The sequence below is a fragment of the Giraffa tippelskirchi genome, chromosome 9 (genome assembly GCF_054371585.1).
Source record: "Giraffa tippelskirchi isolate mGirTip1 chromosome 9, T2T-mGirTip1v1.2.pri, whole genome shotgun sequence".
Lineage (NCBI taxonomy): Eukaryota > Metazoa > Chordata > Mammalia > Artiodactyla > Giraffidae > Giraffa > Giraffa tippelskirchi.
This window is the reverse complement of record NC_137283.1, coordinates 96,807,257-96,828,871: the sequence shown is the minus strand read 5'-3', so window position 1 is coordinate 96,828,871 and position 21,615 is coordinate 96,807,257. Positions and strand designations below refer to the sequence as shown.

The window sequence follows — 21,615 nt, the reverse complement described above, 5'->3', positions numbered from 1 at the left end:
TATTTAACATGTTTCTGGGCTGCTAAATTGTAAGTCAACAGAGAAATTACTAGCACTAATAAGAATTAATAAGAATTCAATAATGTGACCAATTATAGAAGTATGCAAAATAGATAAACTTCATATATATATATATATATATATATATATATATATATATATCACAATAAACTGTGGAAAATTCTGAAAGAGATGGGAATACCAGACCATCTGACCTGTCTCTTGAGAAACCTGTATGCAGGTCAGGAAGCAACAGTTAGAACTGGACACGGAACAACAGACTGGTTCCAAATAGGAAAAGGAGTACGTCAAGGCTGTATATTGTCACCCTGCTTATTTAACTTATATTCAGAGTACATCATGAGAAACGCTGGGCTGGAAGAAACACAAGCTGGAATCAAGATTGCCGGGAGAAATATCAATAACCTCAGATATGCAGATGACACCACCCTTATGGCAGAAAGTGAAGAGGAACTAAAGAGCCTCTTGATGAAGGTGAAGGAGGAGAGTGAAAGAGTTGGCTTAAAGCTCACCGTTCAGAAAACTAAGATCATGGCATCTGGTCCCATCACTCCATGGGAAATAGATGGGGAAACAGTGCAGACAGTGTCAGACTTTACTTTTTTGGGCTCCAGAATCACTGCTGATGGTGACTGCAGCCATGAAATTAAAAGACGCTTACTCCTTGGAAGGAAGGTTATGGCCAACCTAGATAGCATGTTTAAAAGCAGAGACATTACTTTGCCAACAAAAGTCCGTCTAGTCAAGGCTATGGTTTTTCCAGTGGTCATGTATGGATGTGAGAGTTGGACGGTGAAGAAAGCTGAGCGCCGAAGAATTGATGCTTTTGAACTGTGGTGTTGGAGAAGACTCTTGAGAGTCCCTTGGACTGCAAGGAGATCCAATCAATCCATCCTAAAAGAGATCAATCCTGGGTGTTCATTGGAAGGTCTGATGTTGAAGCTGAAGCTCCAATACTTTGGGCACCTCATGCGAAGGGTTGACTCATTGGAAAAGACCCTAATGCTGGGTAAGATTGGGGGCGGGAGGAGAAGGGTACGACAGAGGATGAGATGGTTGGATGGCATCACCGACTCGATGAACATGGGTTTGGGTAGACTCCGGGAGTTGGTGATGGACAGGGAGGCCTGGCGTGCTGCAATTCATGGGGTTGCAGAGAGTCGGACACGACTGAGCGACTGAACTGAACTGAACTGAACTGATATATATATATGAGTAATTATATTTATAATAGCAATAAAATACACGGGTCTTTGAAAAACTTTAAAAAATACAGTAAATTAAGAAATAGAACCTAAAGAACACTCTTCTGTATTTCCATGTAAATATTTAGATTGGTTTTTTTCTTATAAATCATGCCTATACAGCACATACATTTTTTCACATGTTTTCTCTACCTAAGATTACCATTTTCCTATGCTTCTATATTACTGAGTTTTTTTAAACATAATTTTTATGATGGCATAATGGTTGATATATGGTAAAGAAATGAATGAAATTTAGGAGTTTCACCACTAAAAAATGCCAACATTTCTTTGTTCAGGAGGGAGAAATGATTCCCTAAGCAGCAAGGATATATCCTACATTCCAAAAGCTAAGTGACATTAACAGACTCTCTAATTCCTATCTCTTTAAAATTTCTGGTGTTAAGAAAAGACAACTGCCAATATAATGACAGTAACCTTAAGAAGTATCTGGTTTCTTTATTTTGCTGAGCTGCCAATAAATCCCAAGCTGCCCTGATATATTGCCTTAACATATCACCATTACAGGAAAGAATCTTCCTCCTGTCTATGAGCCTTAATTGGCAGGGTTTGGGTTGTTTGTTTGTTTAATCTGTAGTCACAAGAAAGTTCTTCCCTAAAGCACTTGTCATGGATAGAATGAAAGATACACATCTTTTAGAAGTGATGAGGGATGCTTCAGCTGTACTTTCCAAAAGTGAAGTCGCTCAGTCGTGTCCGACTCTTTGTGACCCCATGGACTGTAGCCTACAAAGCTCCTCTCTCCATGGAATTTTCCAGGCAAGAGTACTAGAGTGGGTTGCCATTTCCTTCTCCAGGGGATCTTCCCAACCCAGGAACTGAACTGGGTCTCCCACATTGCAGGCAGACGCTTTACACTCTGAGCCACCAGGGAAGCCCCTGTACTCTCCAAATTCCCACCTAAAGATTCCAGAGGACCCCAAGAAGGCTTCAAGTGATCTTTTGATCTCAGTCTTGCCTCTGTGCAGCCTCTCCTCCCCCAAACAGAGCAGGGTTCATAGATATTGAAGAATAAAGAAAAGAAACTACAGAAAATGACAATGGCCTTTGGTACCAGAGATAGGAATTTTGTTTTTATTTATTTATCTTGGGGCCCCACCAGAGAATTCTGAGCACAGTTGTAACATCAAAAGATTTGCATATTGAAAAAAACCACTCTTCAAAGATTTATTTTCTGAGTGGGACAGTCTATCAGTAAAGAATGTTTATGTTATGTTGCAGTTAAAAACAAATCTAAAATTCTCAGTGGCTTAAAAAACTACAGTTTATTTCTTGGTTTGTCTGGGGTTTAGGGTGGAGGCAAGAGTGCTATTCCATTTCACTCTCATTCAAGGATGCTGGCTGACAAAGCCTTCACACATGAGCATCATTGGCAATAATAGCAAAGGAGAGAAGGGGGCATGGTGACTTGAGCCATTGGAGGTTCCCAACAAGAAGTGACATTTGTCACAGCTCATATTTCACACAGGGACACAAAACAGTGCAGTTTTACCATGTGCTGGAGGGAGAAGAACTGAAAATACTGCTGAAGAGTGTAAATGTTTATTACTAACAACTTAAAATGAAACTAAAGAAGAAGATCAGTCCAGCAACTGATGAAATTCAAAATGAAAGAGACAATGAAGAACTGAATCAAGAAAGTGGCTGAGGGGAAAGAGAATGATGGTGATAAAAGTAATATTAATCAAATCAGTAAGTACAGGATATGAACATGTCTTGTATACAGATGGGGAAAAGCAAAGTGCAAAGGTCATCTATGCATCTTGATAAAGTTTTGAGATTTTTTCCTAAAGTAGAAAGTGGTTTTAACTAACTTTTCTAATGGGTTTAATCTGTTTTTAAAGGTACCGAGATTAGAGCAAGGGAGATAAATAATTTCTACAGAAAGTTGTTCACCAATTTTTATTCCTCAGTATAAAAAATGTCAGTTATTATTTTTAAAAATTCTGTCTAAAAAAGTGTTAAGGAGTGTATTCAGTAAACTAATGAAAAAATTATGTTAACAAACTCTAACTCCCATTTCAAAAATAAAAACAATAATCACATCCAGGACCCTTCCAACAGATCTTCATTATTAACAAGGGCTGAGAACAGCATTTGAATTGGAGAAAAAATGATGGAACTAGAATGAATTTACAGCCTAGAATTGACTTACTTCTGGGGCTATATTTCCTAAGTAAAAGCCACAGAATTAGTCCCTAAAGTAATATATTATTTAAGCTGGAAGGAACAGTGTGTTTGTGGTCAACATGTTCAGGAATTTAGAAGTGAATACTAACTTAGCAATAAGATATACTGAAATTGTTTATGCCAAATAAAGGCAATTTTCCCTGGCAAGGGGGTAGGAAGGTCTGTGGCATTGCTGTTAAAATTCTAGGATGAGAAACACTGAGTCAGCATTTCCTTAGCCTGGTCCCAGTGTTGCTTTACCACAATGGAGAGGTTGTGAAACAAAGCACATTCTTCCCATTCTGATGTGATACTGTATGGATGTGCTGGCATTTGTCTGTTTCTCTGCTGAGAATTGCATCACAAGCCTCAACAGAATAAGCCAGAATGTTAAGAAAACAAAAATTAAACTTGATCTAAATCTATATAGTTACAGTTGTGGGTGTGCACTGCTCTCCAATATTTTAAGGTGAATTATCAGTCACAGAATAAAAAAGTATACTTAATTTTTTTTCAAATATTTCAGTCACCTTTCATAAATTATAAACCCAGAAGGCAGATTAGAAGTTGATCTCCATAAATGCAAACTCTGGAACTTCCTTCAATAATACCAGGCAAATAAGAATCCACAAGGAAATATTAGGCAGAACACTGTACGTTCTTTGTCATTATCATCAACTCCCTCTTTGTCCTCAAATCATGCTAAACAAAACTATAGAGGACATATTTTTAAATTTAGAAAAATTAGATTTTAGATGTAATAAAGTATAAAACCCCCTATTTCAAAACTAATTTTTTCAAACTTTTAGTTGCTCTATTCATTTTACAACAGTATAGAAAACTTAAGTAGATATTCAGACCCCCAAGAGTCACAGTTTAGTTACTCAGTCGTCTCCGATTCTTTGCAATCCCATGGACTGAAGCACGCCAGGCTTCCCTGTCTTTCACCATCTCCTGGGAGTTTACTCAAACTCATGTCCATTGAGTTGGTGATGCCATCCAACCATCTCATCCTCTGTTGCCCCCTTAAGATTTTTATATTTCTAGTTCTGTCATTGGTCTTATATAAGACACAAAATTTTGCTGTGTGCATCAACACCCTCATCTACTAAACTGATAAATTTATGTCCTCAAAAGGACAAATTGCTTATACCTTGCTAATAGAAAAATTTTCAGGTTTGAGGACACATGTAAACCCATGGCTGATTCATGTCAATGTATGGCAAAAACTACTACAATATTGTAAAGTAATTAGCCCCCAACTAAAATAAATAAATTTATTAAAAAAAAAAATTTGTCCTTTTGAGTGTAGTCCATCCAACTCTTGTCTTTTCTTTATATTGAACTTACAGTAAGTTTAGGCAGATTTTTCTAAATGTATATAAAGTAATAGGCAAAGCATTATTTTCAGATTTAAAAACTCTTCACATCCTATTCACAACCCTAATAATATTTCAGAGTAGACAGAAGGGACACTACTTTCGTATCTTACAGACCAGAGAACTGAGGTTTAAGACAGAAAGCAGTATTTCCCAAGACCAGACTGCTATTCTGAGGGCTGGCCAAGAGCTCTTTCTGCTGCACTATATTATATATTCTTTGTGGCTCAGCAGGTAAAGAACCCACCTGCCAATGCAGGAGACATAGGAGATGCAGGTTCGATCCCCAGTTCAGGAAGATCCTGAAGAAGGAAATGGCAACCACTCCAGTACTCTTGCCTAGAAAATCCCATGGACAGAGGAGACTGGCGGGCCACAGTCCATGGGGTCACAAAGAGTCAGACACGACTGAGCAACTGAGCACAATAAACTATACTTTTAAAAATATTATCTACTTGTCATACATACGCTAGTTCTTTCAAGGCATAAAAAGAAATCTATGATATGGTCACCAACCTTAGTAAGTATTAATGTATTAATGAGTCAAAATATTTAAATCCAAGGAGGAGCGAACATAGCAGGAAACATATTGAATGAAAAGTCAAACAAAATGAGGTCTACCTATAAGATGTAGTAATCGAGAAAAGATCTCTATAAACTAGAGCTGTCCAGAAATATTTCATGACAGAGTATAATATTTAAAACTCATTATCTGGGCAGCTGAGTGAAGTTCAGAGGCTTTCTGATTAGGATGGGAAGCATTTGCTAAAACACAGAGACAGGAAAAGGTATATATTCCCCAGACACCAAGGACAGGAGGATACAGGAATGCCTGAAGCAAAGTTTGAGAGGCAAAGAGGGCTGAAAAAAAAATTGGAAAGAGACAAAAGGACAGCACTATTGAAGCCTTAAAAGTGTTGTTGGGAGGTGGGAGGGGGGTCCAGGAAGGGGAACGCATGTGGACCCATGGCTGATTCATGTCAATGTATGGCAAAAACTACTGCAATATTGTAAAGTAATTAGCCCCCAACTAAAATAAATAAATTTATTTAAAAAAAAAAAAAGAAAATATTCATGGCTATTCCAATACTAGAAGGTCTTGTAGGTCTTCATAGAACCGTTCAACTTCAGCTTCTTCGGCGTTACTGGTCAGGGCATAGACTTGGATTACCGTGATATCGAATGGTTTGCCTTGGAAACGAACAGAGATCATTCTGTCGTTTTTGAGACTGCATCCAAGTACTGCATTTCGGACTCTTTTGTTGACCATGATGGCTACTCCATTTCTTCTAAGGGATTCTTGCCCACAGTAGTAGATATAATGGTCATCTGAGTTAAATTCACCCATTCCAGTCCATCTTAGTTCGCTGATTCCTAGAATGTCAACATTCACCCTTGCCATCTCCTGTTTGACCACTTCCAGTTTGCCTTGATTCATGGACCTAACATTCCAGGTTCCTATGCAATATTGCTCTTTACAGCATCGGACTTTGCATCTATCACCAGTCACATCCACAGTTGGGTATCGTTTTTGCTTTGGCTCCATCCCATCATTCTTTCTGGATTTATTTCTCCACTTATCTCCATTAGCATATTGGGCACCTACTGACCTGGGGAGTTCATCTTTCAGTGTCCTATCCTTTTGCCTTTTCATACTGTTCATGGGGTTCTCAAGGCAAGAATACTGAAGTGGTTTGCCATGCCCTTCTCCAGTGGACCACAATCTGTCAGACCTCTCCACCATGACCCATCCGTCTTGGGTGGCCCCACACGGCATGGCTTAGTTTCATTGAGACAGACAAGGCTGTGGTCCGTGTGATCAGATTAGCTAGTTTTCTGTAGTTTTAATTTTAGTGTGTCTGCCCTCTGATGCCCTCTCGCAACACTTACCGTCTTACTTGGGTTTCTCTTACCTTGGGCCTTGGGTAATTCCTCTTGCTGCCGCCACCGCCGCCGCCGGCCCCAGCCCCCGACCCGGCCTAGTCCCTGTCGGCCGCCGCCCCCAGGCCCCGGCCCGGCCTAGCCCCTGTCGGCCGCCGCCCCCAGCTCCCGGCCCCCGGCCCGGCCTAGCCCCTCTCGGCCGCCGCCCCCGGCCCCCGGCCCGGCCTAGCCCCTCTCGGCCGCCGCCCCCGGCCCCCGGCCCGGCCTAGCCCCTCTCAGTTGCCGCCCCCGGGTCCCGGCCCCCGGCCCGGCCTGGCCCTTGTCAGCCGCCGCCCCCGGCCCGGCCTAGCCCCTCTCGGCCGCCGCCCCTGCCTAGCCCCTCTCGGTTGCCGCCCCCGGCTCCCGGCCCCCGGCCCGGCCTAGCTCCTCTCGGCCACGCTTCTGCGCCGAGCCGTCGCAGCCGCCTCGCTTCTGCGCCGAGCCGTCGCAGCCGCCTCGCTTCTGCGCCGAGCCGTCGCAGCCGCCTCGCTTCTGCGCCGAGCCGTCGCAGCCGCCTCGCTTCTGCGCCGAGCCGTCGCAGCCGCCTCGCTTCTGCGCCGAGCCGTCGCAGCCGCCTCGCTTCTGCGCCGAGCCGTCGCAGCCGCCTCGCTTCTGCGCCGAGCCGTCGCAGCCGCCTCGCTTCTGCGCCGAGCCGTCGCAGCCGCCTCGCTTCTGCGCCGAGCCGTCGCAGCCGCCTCGCTTCTGCGCCGAGCCGTCGCAGCCGCCTCGCTTCTGCAAGACCTTCTAGAACTAACACCCCAAAAAGATGTCCTTTTCATTATAGAGGACTGGAATGCAAAAGTAGGAAGTCAAGAAACACCTGGCGTAACAGGCAAGTTTGGCCTTGGAGTACAGAATGAAGCAGGGAAAAGGCTAATAGAGTTTTGCCACGAGAACGCACTGGTAATAGCAAACACCTTATTCCAACAACACAAGAGAAGACTCTACACGTGGACATCACCAGATGGTCAACACCGAAATCAGATTGATTATATTCTTTGCAGCCAAAGATGGAGAAGCTCTATACAGTCAGCAAAAACAAGACCAGGAGCAGACTGTGGCTCAGATCATGAACTGCTTATTGCCAAATTCAGACTTAAATTGAAGAAAGTAGGGAAAACCACTAGACCATTCAGGTATGACCTAGATCAGATCGCTTATGAGTATACAGTGGAAGTGACAAATAGATTTAAGGGACTAGACCTGATAGACAGAGTGCCTGATGAACTATGGACAGAGGTTCGTGACATTGTACAGGAGACAGGGATCAAGAAAATCCCCATGGAAAAGAAATGCAAAAAAGCAAAATGGCTGTCTGAGGAGGCCTTACAGATAGCTGGGAAGAGAAGAGAAGCGAAAAGCAAAGGAGAAAAGGAAAGATATTCTCATCTGAATGCAGAGTTCCAAAGAATAGCAAGGAGAGATAAGAAAGCCTTCCTCAGCGATCAGTGCAAACAAATAGAGGAAAACAACAGATTGGGAAAGACTAGAGACCTCTTCAAGAAAATTAGAGATACCAAAGGAACATTTCATGCAAAGATAGGCTTGATAAAGGACAGAAATGGTATGGACCTAACAGAAGCAGAAGATATTAAGAAGAAGTGGCAAGAATACACAGAAGAACTGTACAAAAAAGATCTTCACGACCCAGATAATCACGATGGTGTGATCACTCACCTAGAGCCAGACATCCTGGAATGTGAAGTTAAGTGGGCCTTAGAAAGCATCACTACGAACAAAGCTAGTGGAGGTGATGGAATTCCAGTTGAGCTATTTCAAATCCTCAAAGGTGATGCTGTGAAAGTGCTGCACTCAATATGCCAGCAAATTTGGACAACTCAGCAGTGGCCACAGGACTGGAAAAGGTCAGTTTTCATTCCAATCCCAAAGAAAGGCAATGCCAAAGAATGCTCAAACTACCGCACAATTGCACTCATCTCACATGCTAGTAAAGTAATGCTCAAAATTCTCCAAGCCAGGCTTCAGCAATACGTGAACCGTGAACTTCCAGATGTTCAAGCTGGTTTTAGAAAAGGCAGAGGAACCAGAGATCAAATTGCCAATATCCGCTGGATCATCGAAAAAGCAAGAGAGTTCCAGAAAAACATCTATTTCTGCTTTATTGACTATGCCAAAGCCTTTGACTGTGTGATCACAACAAACTGTGGAAAATTCTGAAAGAGATGGGAATACCAGACCATCTGACCTGTCTCTTGAGAAACCTGTATGCAGGTCAGGAAGCAACAGTTAGAACTGGACATGGAACAACAGACTGGTTCCAAATAGGAAAAGGAGTACGTCAAGGCTGTATATTGTCACCCTGCTTATTTAACTTATATTCAGAGTACATCATGAGAAACGCTGGGCTGGAAGAAACACAAGCTGGAATCAAGATTGCCGGGAGAAATATCAATAACCTCAGATATGCAGATGACACCACCCTTATGGCAGAAAGTGAAGAGGAACTAAAGAGCCTCTTGATGAAGGTGAAGGAGGAGAGTGAAAGAGTTGGCTTAAAGCTCACCATTCAGAAAACTAAGATCATGGCATCTGGTCCCATCACTCCATGGGAAATAGATGGGGAAACAGTGCAGACAGTGTCAGACTTTACTTTTTTGGGCTCCAGAATCACTGCTGATGGTGACTGCAGCCATGAAATTAAAAGACGCTTACTCCTTGGAAGGAAGGTTATGGCCAACCTAGATAGCATGTTTAAAAGCAGAGACATTACTTTGCCAACAAAAGTCCATCTAGTCAAGGCTATGGTTTTTCCAGTGGTCATGTATGGATGTGAGAGTTGGACGGTGAAGAAGGCTGAGCACCGCAGAATTGATGCTTTTGAACTGCGGTGTTGGAGAAGACTCTTGAGAGTCCCTTGGACTGCAAGGAGATCCAATCAATCCATCCTAAAAGAGATCAATCCTGGGTGTTCATTGGAAGGTCTGATGTTGAAGCTGAAGCTCCAATACTTTGGGCACCTCGTGCGAAGGGTTGACTCATTGGAAAAGACCCTAATGCTGGGTAGGATTGGGGGCGGGAGGAGAAAGGGACGACAGAGGATGAGATGGTTGGATGGCATCACCGACTCGATGAACATGGGTTTGGGTAGACTCCGGGAGTTGGTGATGGACAGAGAGGCCTGGCGTGCTGCAGTTCATGGGTCGCAGAGAGTCGGACACGACTGAGTGACTGAACTGAACTGAACTGATTCCAATACTAGATTCTGTTATCTGTGAAAAAAAAAAACAAAAAACAACAAAAAAAAGTGTTGTTGCAGAGTCTGTCTTTGAGATAAATACTGAATGAGTACAGTGTTCTAATGTTGGTGAAAGCTCTGTGAAAGTTCCTTTTAAATTAGATGAGTCAGATTAGTATGGCTAATACACATAATGTGTGTCTGAATCAAAGTGGAGTCACACTTTTATAGCAGCTTAAATTTACAGACATCAGGCTAGAATGGTAGCCGTAACAGCGAGGAAGAAGGTACATCTATTTTTTTTTAAAGATTGTGTACAGGAGAATGATGTAAAGAAAATTTGAAAGGTATTATATCTGGGAGCTCAGACCATGAAATTAGGAAGAATTTTATGGAGAATGTGGTTAACAGCCATTAGTGTCAGATGTAAAGATCATGTACTGATGGAGAAAAAAATCAGCTGCTAAAAAAAAAAATCACATCCCTGGATAATCTTTAAAAGACAATCATTTTTTCATGAACAATATGAGATTACAACTGAACATAAGCACAATCAATGACAGGAGTACTTATAATGCCTTATACTTATGGATTGATGTATAGAGAATACTACAAAATTGTTTTTCTGTAAGTGTAACAATGTGATGAATGGGATTTTTTTTCTTGCCCTGGAATTGGTGACCAAGATTCAAGCCTGAGATACAAAAAGATATCCTATATTAATCAATATGAAGAGAACTGCAAACAATGGAACTCATCTTCCAGACGTTATTAAGTAGTGGCTGAACCCACTTCTCCTTAATAATCTCCACAAGCCCTTCCATCTAGTTGCACAAGCAGGGATGGGGAAAGTAGAGGGGAATCAGAATAAAATTGTTGGAAATGTGGGGAAGGGTTGTTATTTTTTTCCTGCCTTTCCCAATGCCAACCTGGGGAGAGGGGATTCATGGAGAGGTGCCTGCAAAAAAAAAAAGAAAAAAGGAAACTGGTATTTTATGTCCAACCCTTTGCAACCCCATGAACTGGACTATCTCCCAGAGATTGCTCAAACTCATGTCCATTGAACTGGTGATGCCATCCAACTCTCTCATCCTCTGTCACCCGCTTCTCCTCTTGCCCTCAATCTTTACCAGCATCAGGTTTTTTCCAATGAGTCGACTCTTCCCATCTGGTGGCCAAAGTATTGCAGCTTCAGCATCAGTCCTTCCAAAGAATATTCAGAGTGGATTTCCTTTAGGATTGATTGATCTCCTTACTTCCAAAGGACTCTTAAGAGTCTTGTCCAGCACCACAATTTGAAAGCATCAATTCTTCGGTACTCAGACTTCTTTATGGTCCAACTCTCACATCTGTACATGACTACTGGAAAAACCACAGCTTTGATTATATGGACCTTTGTCAACAAAGTGATGTCTCTGCTTTCTAATACACTGTCTGGGTTTGTCATAGCTTTTCTTCCAAGGAGAAAGTGTCTTTTAATTTCATGGCTACAGCCAACATCTGCAGGGATTTCGGAGACAAAGAAAATGAAATCTGGCACTGTTTCCACTTTTCCCCCATCTATTTCCCATGAAGTGATGGGACAGATGCCATGATCTTCATTTCATGAAGTGAAGGTGAGTTTCAAGCCACATTTTTCTCCCTCCTCTTTCACTTTCATCAAGAAGCTCCTTAGTTCCTCATAAGTTTCTGCCGTTAAAGTGGTATCATCTGCATATCTAAGGTTGTTGGTATTTCTCCTGGCAATCTTGATTCCAGCTTGTGAGTCATCCAGCCCTAGTTGGGCACTAAATTATAAGGTAGACTAATTGATTTTTTTCATTATTGTGCTGAACAAGAGGAAAGGAGAATGGGTGGGGGGAGAGGGAAATCAGAAGAGGGGGCGGCTGTGGAAAAACTGAACTACTACCATGAAGAACAAAAAGGAGGCAGGTCAGTTGAATCCCATGGAAAATAGCTAGTCTTGAGTGTGGTTGAACATTCCAAGCCCAGGGTGTCAATCTAGGCCTGCTGCAGTGAACATTCAGGAACAGACTCTGAAAAGTGATTAGGAAGAAATAAAATGGGACTTGGCCCCTCACATTAGGTAACCTTGAAATGGGCAATTCCCACTCCCAAACACAAACCACCCCAAGAAATTCAAACATGCAGTCTAAGGCAGAACTGGCATCGAACTCTCTTACCAAGAAGAGCATCAAAAGGCAAAAGGATAAGCAATTTGAGTTTCATTCTAGACATTCAGCCCTCTCCATCTTCTTTTTCAAAAAACAGAGAGAGAAAAAAAAGAGGAAAGAGTGAAAAAAACAGACAATATTTCGCCTCCAATTTAAGTCTTTGGGACAAAGTTGCAAGAGATGAGTAATCAAGAGAAAAAGATGAAAATTAAGAAGATGACAGTGTTTTTTTATGATGGAGAGTGACCATAAGGATGTACAATCTGCCTAAGGTAGGCTTATATGAGAGGATAGGGTAGTCAACAGCTCATGATTGCAGACTGTGATTGAAATTAATGAGAGCCTCATGGTTCAATAAACACAGCGCACAGTTCAATAAACCAATGCATAATAATTTAAGTTTTTAGACTATTTTATAAAATATCTGACAGTCAGGAAAGCTGTTTTGATTCTTTATACATAATCTCAAAGAAAAGCAATGCCAAAGAATGCTCAAACTACCGCACAATTGCACTCATCTCACACATCAGCTAATTAATGCTTAAAATTCTCCAAGCCAGGTCTCAATAGTACATGAACCATAATCTTCCAGATGTTCAAGCTGGATTTAGAAAAGGCAGAGGAAACAGAGATAAAATTGCCAACATCCACTGGATCATCAAAAAAGCAAGAGAGTTCCATAAAAACATCTACTTCTGTTTTATTGACCATGCCAAAGCCTTTGACTATGTGGATCACGACAAGCTGTGGAAAATTCTTAAAGAGATTAGAATACCAGACCACCTGACCTGCCTCCTGAGAAATCTGTATGCAGATCAAGAAGAAACAGTTAAAACTGGACAAGGAACAACAGACTGGTTCCAAACCAGGAAAGGAGTATGTCGAGGTTGCATGTTGTTACCCTGCTTATTTAACTTATATGCAGAGGACATCATAAGAAATGCCAGGTTGGATGAAGCACATGCTGGAATCAAGATTGCTTGGAGAAATATCAATAACCTGAGATATGCAGATGACACCACCCATATGGAAGAAAGTGAAGAAGAACTAAAGAGCCTCTTGATGAATGTGAAAGAGGAGAGTGAAAAAGTTGGCTTAAAACTCAGCATTCAGAAAACTAAGATCATGGCATCCAGTCCCATCACTTCATGGCAAATAGATGAGGAAACAATGGAAACGGTGAAGAGACTTTTTTTTGGGGGGGCTCCAAAATCACTGCAGATGGTGATTGCAGCCATGAAATTAAAAGATGCTTGCTCCTTGGAAGAAAAGCTATGACCAACCTAGACAGCACATTAATAAGCAGAGACATTACTTTGCCAAAAAAGGTCCGTCTAGTCGAGGCTATGGTTTTTCCAGTAGTCATGTATGGATGTGAGAGTTGGACTATAAAGAAAGCTGAGTGCCGAAGAATTGATGCTTTTGAACTGTGGTGTTGGAGAAGACTCTTGAGAGTCCCTTGGACTGCAAGGAGATCCAACCAGTCCATCCTAAAGGAGATCAGTCCTGGGTGTTCATTGGAAGGACTGATGTTGAAGCTGAAACTCCAATACTTTGGCCACCTGAAGCGAAGGACTGACTCATTGGAAAAGACCCTGATGCTGGGAAAGATTGAGCGCAGGAGGAGAAGGGGACGACAGAGGATGAGATGGTTGGATGGTATAACCGACTCAATGGACGTGAGTTTGAGTAAACTCCAGGAGTCGGTGAAGGACAGGGAGGCCTGGCGTGCTTCAGTCCATGGTGTCGCAAAAAAATATACCTGAAATGTTGGAGGCTTTATTTCTTATTTCTAGCAGACACAAGCTGTGGGATGAACATAATTAAATGTATGTATTAAAAATCAACTAGACTAAACTATTCAACAGAATTGGAAGCTAGATTTTTTCTTTTGGAAAGTATGCTTTGTTCTCACATGTTCAGGAATAAAAACGTGTCAAAAGTCCAATAGCTAAAAATGTCAGCTCTAGAAAAAGGAGTAAACTAGCCTTAATAGAGTATACAGCAGATGAACATCATTCCTGTTACATGAGAAAATAAAATAGAAAACAACAAAAACAAAAGCTTATGTCCAAATGAATTTTATTCCCCCAGGGGAATGCCAAAGAATCTTATTCAAGATTCAGTGAAATACCCTCAATCCCTTAATGGAAATAAGAGAATAATAGCTCTTTATCCGAGTGATATTTAATAATTTATAGAAAAGTATACAAAAACTTCATTTTTGTAGTGTTCCTGGAGTGCCCATAGGATTCTCTTTAGCACACATGGCTGCAGAATATCATTTGACCAAAGCTGTCTGCTCCAACATAAAACCTGTCCCAATACTAACACACTAAGAAACCCTGGGAAATAGTTGCAGGTTGAAACTGCTGTAATTCAGACATCAGATAACATGTTAAATGTTCTAGGTATCTATTTAAATAAGTATCGATTCTCACTTTGAACCTCCACAAGCCACTTAGTTTCTGAGTAATAATGTGGAAATTAAATTCTAATGTCATAGATGGATTTAAACTCTTACTGCCTTCAGCTCAGAAAGTAGTAAGATGTCTGAACATAAAGTTCACAAGCCAAATCAGAATACGTCCTTACTTCCTAGCCCTATCTCCTGTTTGTTATTTCTGTGACGCATATTTTTTTACTCTAAGCATTCACTCAACCCAACATCATTCTCTCTGTAGATGAGGGAATGTTTGGCATTTAACTGCTGTAAGATGAGAACTCCGTGCCCCAGTTTCTCACAGCAGCAGTTCAGGCCTCCTCCTCCTCTTCTTAACGTGCCCTGAAATTGTTCCAGTTGATTGTAAACACTTGCCAGCAAGTTCTGAAGTGTGTCCAGTTTTTTTTTCAGCTTGCTGTTAAAAGTCTTCACAACAGCCCCGAATTTGAACTTCTTCCATTCACAAAGTGGTCATCCAGTCATCTTTCAGCTCACCAGGCCTGAAGAAATCATCTTTCATTGTAGATAACCCCAGGTTCTGGCATGTTCTTCATTAATGAAATCAATCCCTGGGAATATAACATTGAGATAGCTCAATGTGATCCAGCAGATAATGTCCAGAAACATAAGCCAATTGACATCTGAAGAGCCTTGAGGGATTAAAGCATATTCCTAACATCTGTTCACATTCCCAGTGCCTGTTCCCCCCAATACCTCCTAAGAGTCACTCGATCTTTTAGTCTGACAGTCTTATCTGCAATATCTATGTGTTCAAAGAAACCAGAGCTGTGTAGAATACAAAGACACAAAACATAATGCACTTAAAGTCACAATTCAATGACAGAAAGGTTTTGAAATAAGAATCTATGAGTAAAATTTTTCCATGTTTTCCCTAATCAATAGATCTATTGTGAGTGATAATAACTTACTGATTTAAATTCTATTAGTGCAGCACTTAAGTTATGGTCTGATTAACCAAAAACATGTTTCGGGATGATAAAGTTTCATGCCTATCAAGTTTCTGTATTACAGTTTGAAAAATGACATTTTACTGTATTACCACACTGACATTATAAACAGAGTTCTACACACTCCATTGACAAAGGCCTAACTCTCCTGATTCCCCCAAGTGACAATGGAAAATATGTTCATAATGATGGAAATGCATTATTAAATGTATTTTCATAATGCAATTAAAATATATTATTGAGTACTATTAATGCAGAAAGCTCACCCTTCATATTTATTGCAATATTTAATGATATATTTTAAATTGCTAAAAGATTACAAAAAGACAAACTTCTAATTATGCTCATTATGACTGAGATAAATTATGAAGAGCATAAAGACTCCTGAAAGATAGAACAATTCCAAACAGCTAAAGTACGATTAGCATCATAGAAATTCTCCAGTTCTAGGAAACATAAAAGTTCCTTTGAATTTATTTTAGAGGCAAGATTAGCGTCTGAGTGATGTCAACAGGCCTCCTCCCCAGCAGTCTTTGTGTGCCTTCAATATGTCAAAGGAGATAAGTTGCTGTTGTTGTGTCACTGACAATTATCAGGAAACAATAACTATGCCCTCTTTGGTATTTCAGGCAGCCCCCCTCCCTAGTCTGCGTCTCCAGGCTTAGCTCCAAGGAGAAAAGGATTTTCCTTCTGACTGAAGGGTTTCTCTCACACCAAGAGTTCAAATCTCTACCTACAATGACTTTTCTCTGGTTACAGGGTTTCTTTAATCCCACATTATGGATCTTATCTACAATACTGATATCTGAAAGTAAGTTCCATACAACATTAAGTTATCAACACTCCATCAGCCTTGCCAAAATTCCACTAAGGAGTGTTTCCAAACATTCCAGTCAGTCCATGATATTATTAGGTTTTAAAATTGTACCGCCCATCTTTTTCATAATGATACTGAATTTAATCAGCTCTTTTCTATGCACTGTACTTTGTGATGTTTGTTTTAATCTCCCAAGATGTTTCTTCCAGATTTTCAATGTGTTTGTCATTTTCCATAATTTAGAAGTCCAACTTTGCTATTTTAGGCAAGAGTATTTCAAGTTTTCCCTCCAGGGAGGTCATGGAGTTATACAGTTTGATTCAGAAAATAATTTCCTGAAATGAGTCTTTCATGTGGAATCCAGAGTTCTTGACAGTCATTTCCCCTCTAACATGCCTTGTTTAGATGTTGTAGAAAATTAATCATTAAAGCACCTGATGTCAAATGCTAACATGTGCCTCATATGAACCATACATTCTAACTGGGCTTCCATGATTAAATGCTGGATGAAAAGTGGAAAATCTTCTCAATCATTCAGATGAGTACGCACTGTTAGAACCACAGTTTTAAACGTGACTTCAGAAAAATTGAGTTTTGACTTCTCTAACATAATCAAAGGATGGGTTAGAAAATTAGTCTCCCACATGATAGCAATCTATATGCTGATTTGTGAGAACAGAACATAATAGCAAATGATAATAAATTGGGAGACGTCTTCAGGTTTGAGAAATCAATTAACATCCCTTTAAAATAAATATGTATTAAAATTACTTGTGTATATTTGATTTCACTTGTTTTGGTAAGCATTACCGATAGTTACATAAAATGTAACTCATCAATTTTACATGTGCTATTAGATAAACTTTTAGAAATATATGCAGTTATGCAACCAGCATCACAATTATAACAAAGAATATTTTCATTATCCTAAAATATTTTTCTCATTCCACCTTGCAGTTACTCGTCTCCCTCCATACCCTGGCCTCCTGAAACCACTGATTTGCTTTCCATCACTACTGTCTTTTCTAGAATTTTATATAAAAGGAATCACGTGGTATACATATTCTATATGTCTAGCATCTCTCACTTAGCATAATGCATTGGAAATTCATTTCCTATTGCTGCTTAGTGTTCCATTAGTTTTCTTTTCCAGTTCCTCACTGCCTAAATCAGAATTAATTTAATTACAGAAAAGCTGATTGTGGCAATAGCAGTACGTCCGTGGGACACCCCACACCCACTCCTACCCACAATGATGTGGCCTTATGTCATGTGATCTCCGAAAGATGAAAACACTGTTGGCTTCAGATTCTTCCTGTGCTCTGAGCTGACCTCTGCAGGTGGCGTTTCCCTGGCTCAATGTCAACTGACTTCTGGTCATTGAGAGGCAAGATATTGGAGGGTAGGGAAAACAGAGCAACTCTAGTAATTCTCTCTTCATCTCTCCATTCTTTGCTTTTGTCAGCTCTTTTGAGAACGGCTGAATTTCCTCTTTGGCTTCAGCTCCCACCATTCAAGCCCACTGTGGTTCCAGTTTCCGTTTAATCAACCTAACCTCTGAGTTCTAACAACACCAGTCTATTTCATTCCTTTGTCTTCCAGGCCTAGTGGGGGATGAACACTTCTGCTGCTGTCAATTTCTGGGTCCTCAGCATTCTTTGTTTGGTTCTCATCTCCAGCATCACCTATGGAAATTTCCTCTTTGGTGCTACTTAAAGCACATTCCACTTTATTTTCCTCATTAGATCCTGCTATTAACTAACTGATTGTGTTCCCCCCAAAGTTTTGTGTTGAAATCCTAAACCCTAGGCAATAGTATTTGGAGGTGAGCTTTTGGGAGATTATTAGCACACGAAGTTAGAGCCCTCATAGGTGGGACTGGTCCCATTATGAGAGTCTCGAGAGCCAGTTTGCTCTTCTTTTCCATCACGTGAGAAGGAGCATGAGGTCAGGAGTTTACAACCCAGAAGTGGGCTCTCATCAGAAACCAGCCATGCCAGCACGCTGACCGTGGTCTTTTAGCCTCCAGAGTTCTGAGAAATGAAATTTGCGTTGTTGACAAGTTTGTGGCATTTTGTTACAGCAGCCCAAGCTAAGACAGACCCTGATTACATTATCACAAAGTCTGAGCCACCAGGTCTAATCCATGTTCACCTAACTTTTAACACAAAACTGATCTCATTTATGAGGCATAATTATTATTCCCATTTATTAAGGTTGAAATGAAGCCTGAAGAAACTATCTATCATACAGAAGGTCACAGTGTTAAAAAGGAACAGAAGTTAAGGTGCTACAGGTTGAGAATAGATTAAAGAGACTGAAATGGATGGGCAGAAGCACCGAGTGGGCTGAGTATAGTTAGCAGAGAGGAGCAGAGCTTACATTCTGCCAGAGGGCAGGAGAGTTTATATCTTGGGGGAAAGGTAAAAGTATTCTGCAATCTGTTTTATGTAGATGTAAACTTTCTGATCCTCTTTTCTGTTAAGACTGGAAGGAATGCATTCCTCAGATTACTCACCACAAGCAATGTGCCCAACTTTGTATAAATGTACTCTGGCAACAATATCATGCCTGGCACAGCAGCTAAAACTGGGGCTACTACTTGGTTGAGGTTGTGGTAATCTGATAACATCCTCAAGGATCCAGCAGGTATTAGCAGGTCCAAGACTGGTAAGGTAAGGTAAATTGAAACACCATGGGAACCACCATCCTGGGTTTCTATGTTTCTAAGGGTGGTGCTAATCTCCATGATTCCTCCTCAGATGAAATATGATGAACAATTTACCAGTTGTTCAGGGGGTAGTCGGCAGAATTAAACAATTCTATTTGACCCTGTATCTAGTTCCCAAAATGTTTGGGGATTCCCTTTCCCACATTTTATAGTTACCTGATTAAACGTGCATAGGTCCCTTTGGAAAAAGAACTGGGCACATATCACCATATATAATGCCATGGTGTAGCCAAGTCTTCCTCCAGGGAATCTGGCCTTTCATATTTAGCTTTGAACTGCTTAGTATTTGCTTGGCTCAGACGGTAAAGTGTCTGCCTACAGTGCGGGATACCTGGGTTCGATCCCCAGGTTGGGAAGATCCCCTGGAGAAGGAAATGGCAACCCACTCCAGCACTCTTGCCTAGAAAATTCCATGGATGGAGGAGCCTGGTGGGCTACAGTCCATGGGGTCGCAAAGAGTCGGACACGACTGAGCGATTTCACTTTCACTTTCTCCACTTTATCTTTGTTGAGAGCATCATCCAACTCTGCCATTACAGTTACTATTCCTCTCATATTTCTAAATTCCTGAAACAATGAGCCAGTTAATGAATCCCTCTCACCAGTATACATTCCAGTCTATCCTAGTTCATCCTGTGAATGTTTTACCAAATGCACTGCCACTGCACCAAGGGCTATCTATCCTTCATCTATCACTAGTAATAAGATCCTCTAGACAATAACATATATTTCTACCCCCAAGAAAATGGTAAAATAGAGCCTGGAATGTGAAAGACATAACTAACAACCTGGATTCATTTGCGTGTTGCATGCTAAGCAACTTCAGTCATGTCCGACTCTTTGCAACCTTATGGACTGTGGCCCGCCAGGCTCCTCTGTCCATGGGATTCTCCAGGCAAGTATACTGGAGTGGGTTGCCATTTCCTCCTTCAGGGAATCTGCCCAACCCATGGATCAAACCAGCGTCTATTACATCTCCTGCATTGGCAAGCGAGTTCCTTACCATTAACACCACCTGGGAAGCCCATTTATTCAAGCTTAATTGTAATAATAGCCAATCTCATTTAGAGTTTCACAAGAAGATTAATTGCTTCTTTCCTATTATATCTCTTCTCCCAAGGAGTGATCAATTTTCTTTAATTTGACGTAAAAGATATCAAAATTCTGTGACAATTCTTATTACTAGTAGTACCTACATGCTAATATCTATGAAAAATGAAAGTCAAATATAATTAATAACTTGCAGGTATAGTACAGATTATAATGTTGTCATAGTATCCATCCTGTGTTAGGAAGAATTTCGCATAAATTTATAAAGAAAAGAACTGACTTTGTTTACATTTGGATATTTAAAATTGTGCTAACACCGTGCTAACTTTAAAAACAGGAATAGAAGTTATTATAAACACTGCTTAAATTCTTTCTTGATTTTTTTTCTTTCACAAAATAACTGCTTCTGTTTTCTTTCCTGTCTTGTTACACAAGAGTGCTCAAAAACATAAAGATTAGAGAGAACACTCAGGGAATGACTTCACTGTTTAAATATCATTACTAGGTAGTCAAAGGATTAAAAAAAAATAAATGGTGGTTTCACTGGAAGGTTTTTAACTATAAATATATAGACATGTCTTATCCAGACCTAACAGAGCTGAAAAAAGAAATATTTTGATTTGCTCAACCTTTCAAAGACATCATAAAGGAAAATAAAAAGTCAATAATTACATACTGACTATGCAACATCATATAGAATGTATGTTAACTAGGTAAATATGGCTTTCAACAGTTTTAAACCTGAACTTGAAAGAATTCAACTACTCTGTAAAAATACTGATGATGGGGAAAAAATCATCAGTAATTGGTTTAAAAGAGAAAATTGGTTCTTAAACATAATGCAAGCAAATACAGGGGTTATTTAGAAATGTGGGCACAGAGTATGAGTAATTGCTAGTAGCAAACAGAAAGATGGAAGAAACACCTGTGAGAGACAAGTGACACAAGAACAGAAGGGAGAGATGGTAACGGCTAATGAGAGTGTACCATCTGGCAGGCAGAACTGGGCAGGAATGTAGCTGTCCGTCTTGTCAGGTTCCTTCCACACAAGTTCTATGGTAGCAGAAGGAAAGAGGAGGGCTGTATGCAGTATGTAAATCTTGAAAATAAAAACACAGTGCATAATGCATGCTTTTTGTCTCCTCAAATCTATAATATCCATTAAGGGAGAAATTACACACACACACATACACACACACACACATTCCTCCTCAATGGTGTAGAAGGATTTTATGATAGCATGTCATAAATTTCATATTCTCTACAATACAATCAACTGAACCCAAACCTGCAGCTGCCTTTGAAGTGTATCAGTGTGTGCGTATCTCTAAACTCTGGAAAGTCTCAGCATTTCAGGTAAACAAACAAAAATACAACACGTATTTGAGTTATAATTGTTTTCCTCTGCAGCCTGAATATGTGACAGATCCTCAAAAGTGAAAGCATAGATTCAGCCCAAACGAGAACTCACCAGTAAACAAT

The 21,615-nt window shown here is 40.5% G+C and overlaps 1 long non-coding RNA gene across 1 annotated transcript in view; it reads right to left on the bottom strand.

Moving 5' to 3' along the window:
- The window catches only part of LOC145521193 (uncharacterized), a 32,941-nt gene extending 26,564 nt beyond the window's left edge, over nucleotides 1–6,377 (bottom strand). Inside the window, exon 1 of the long non-coding RNA XR_014065211.1 lies at nucleotides 5,082–6,377. This is a non-coding gene — a long non-coding RNA (uncharacterized LOC145521193). The remainder of the gene's footprint in view (nucleotides 1–5,081) is intronic.
- Between the last annotated feature and the right edge of the window lie 15,238 nt (nucleotides 6,378–21,615).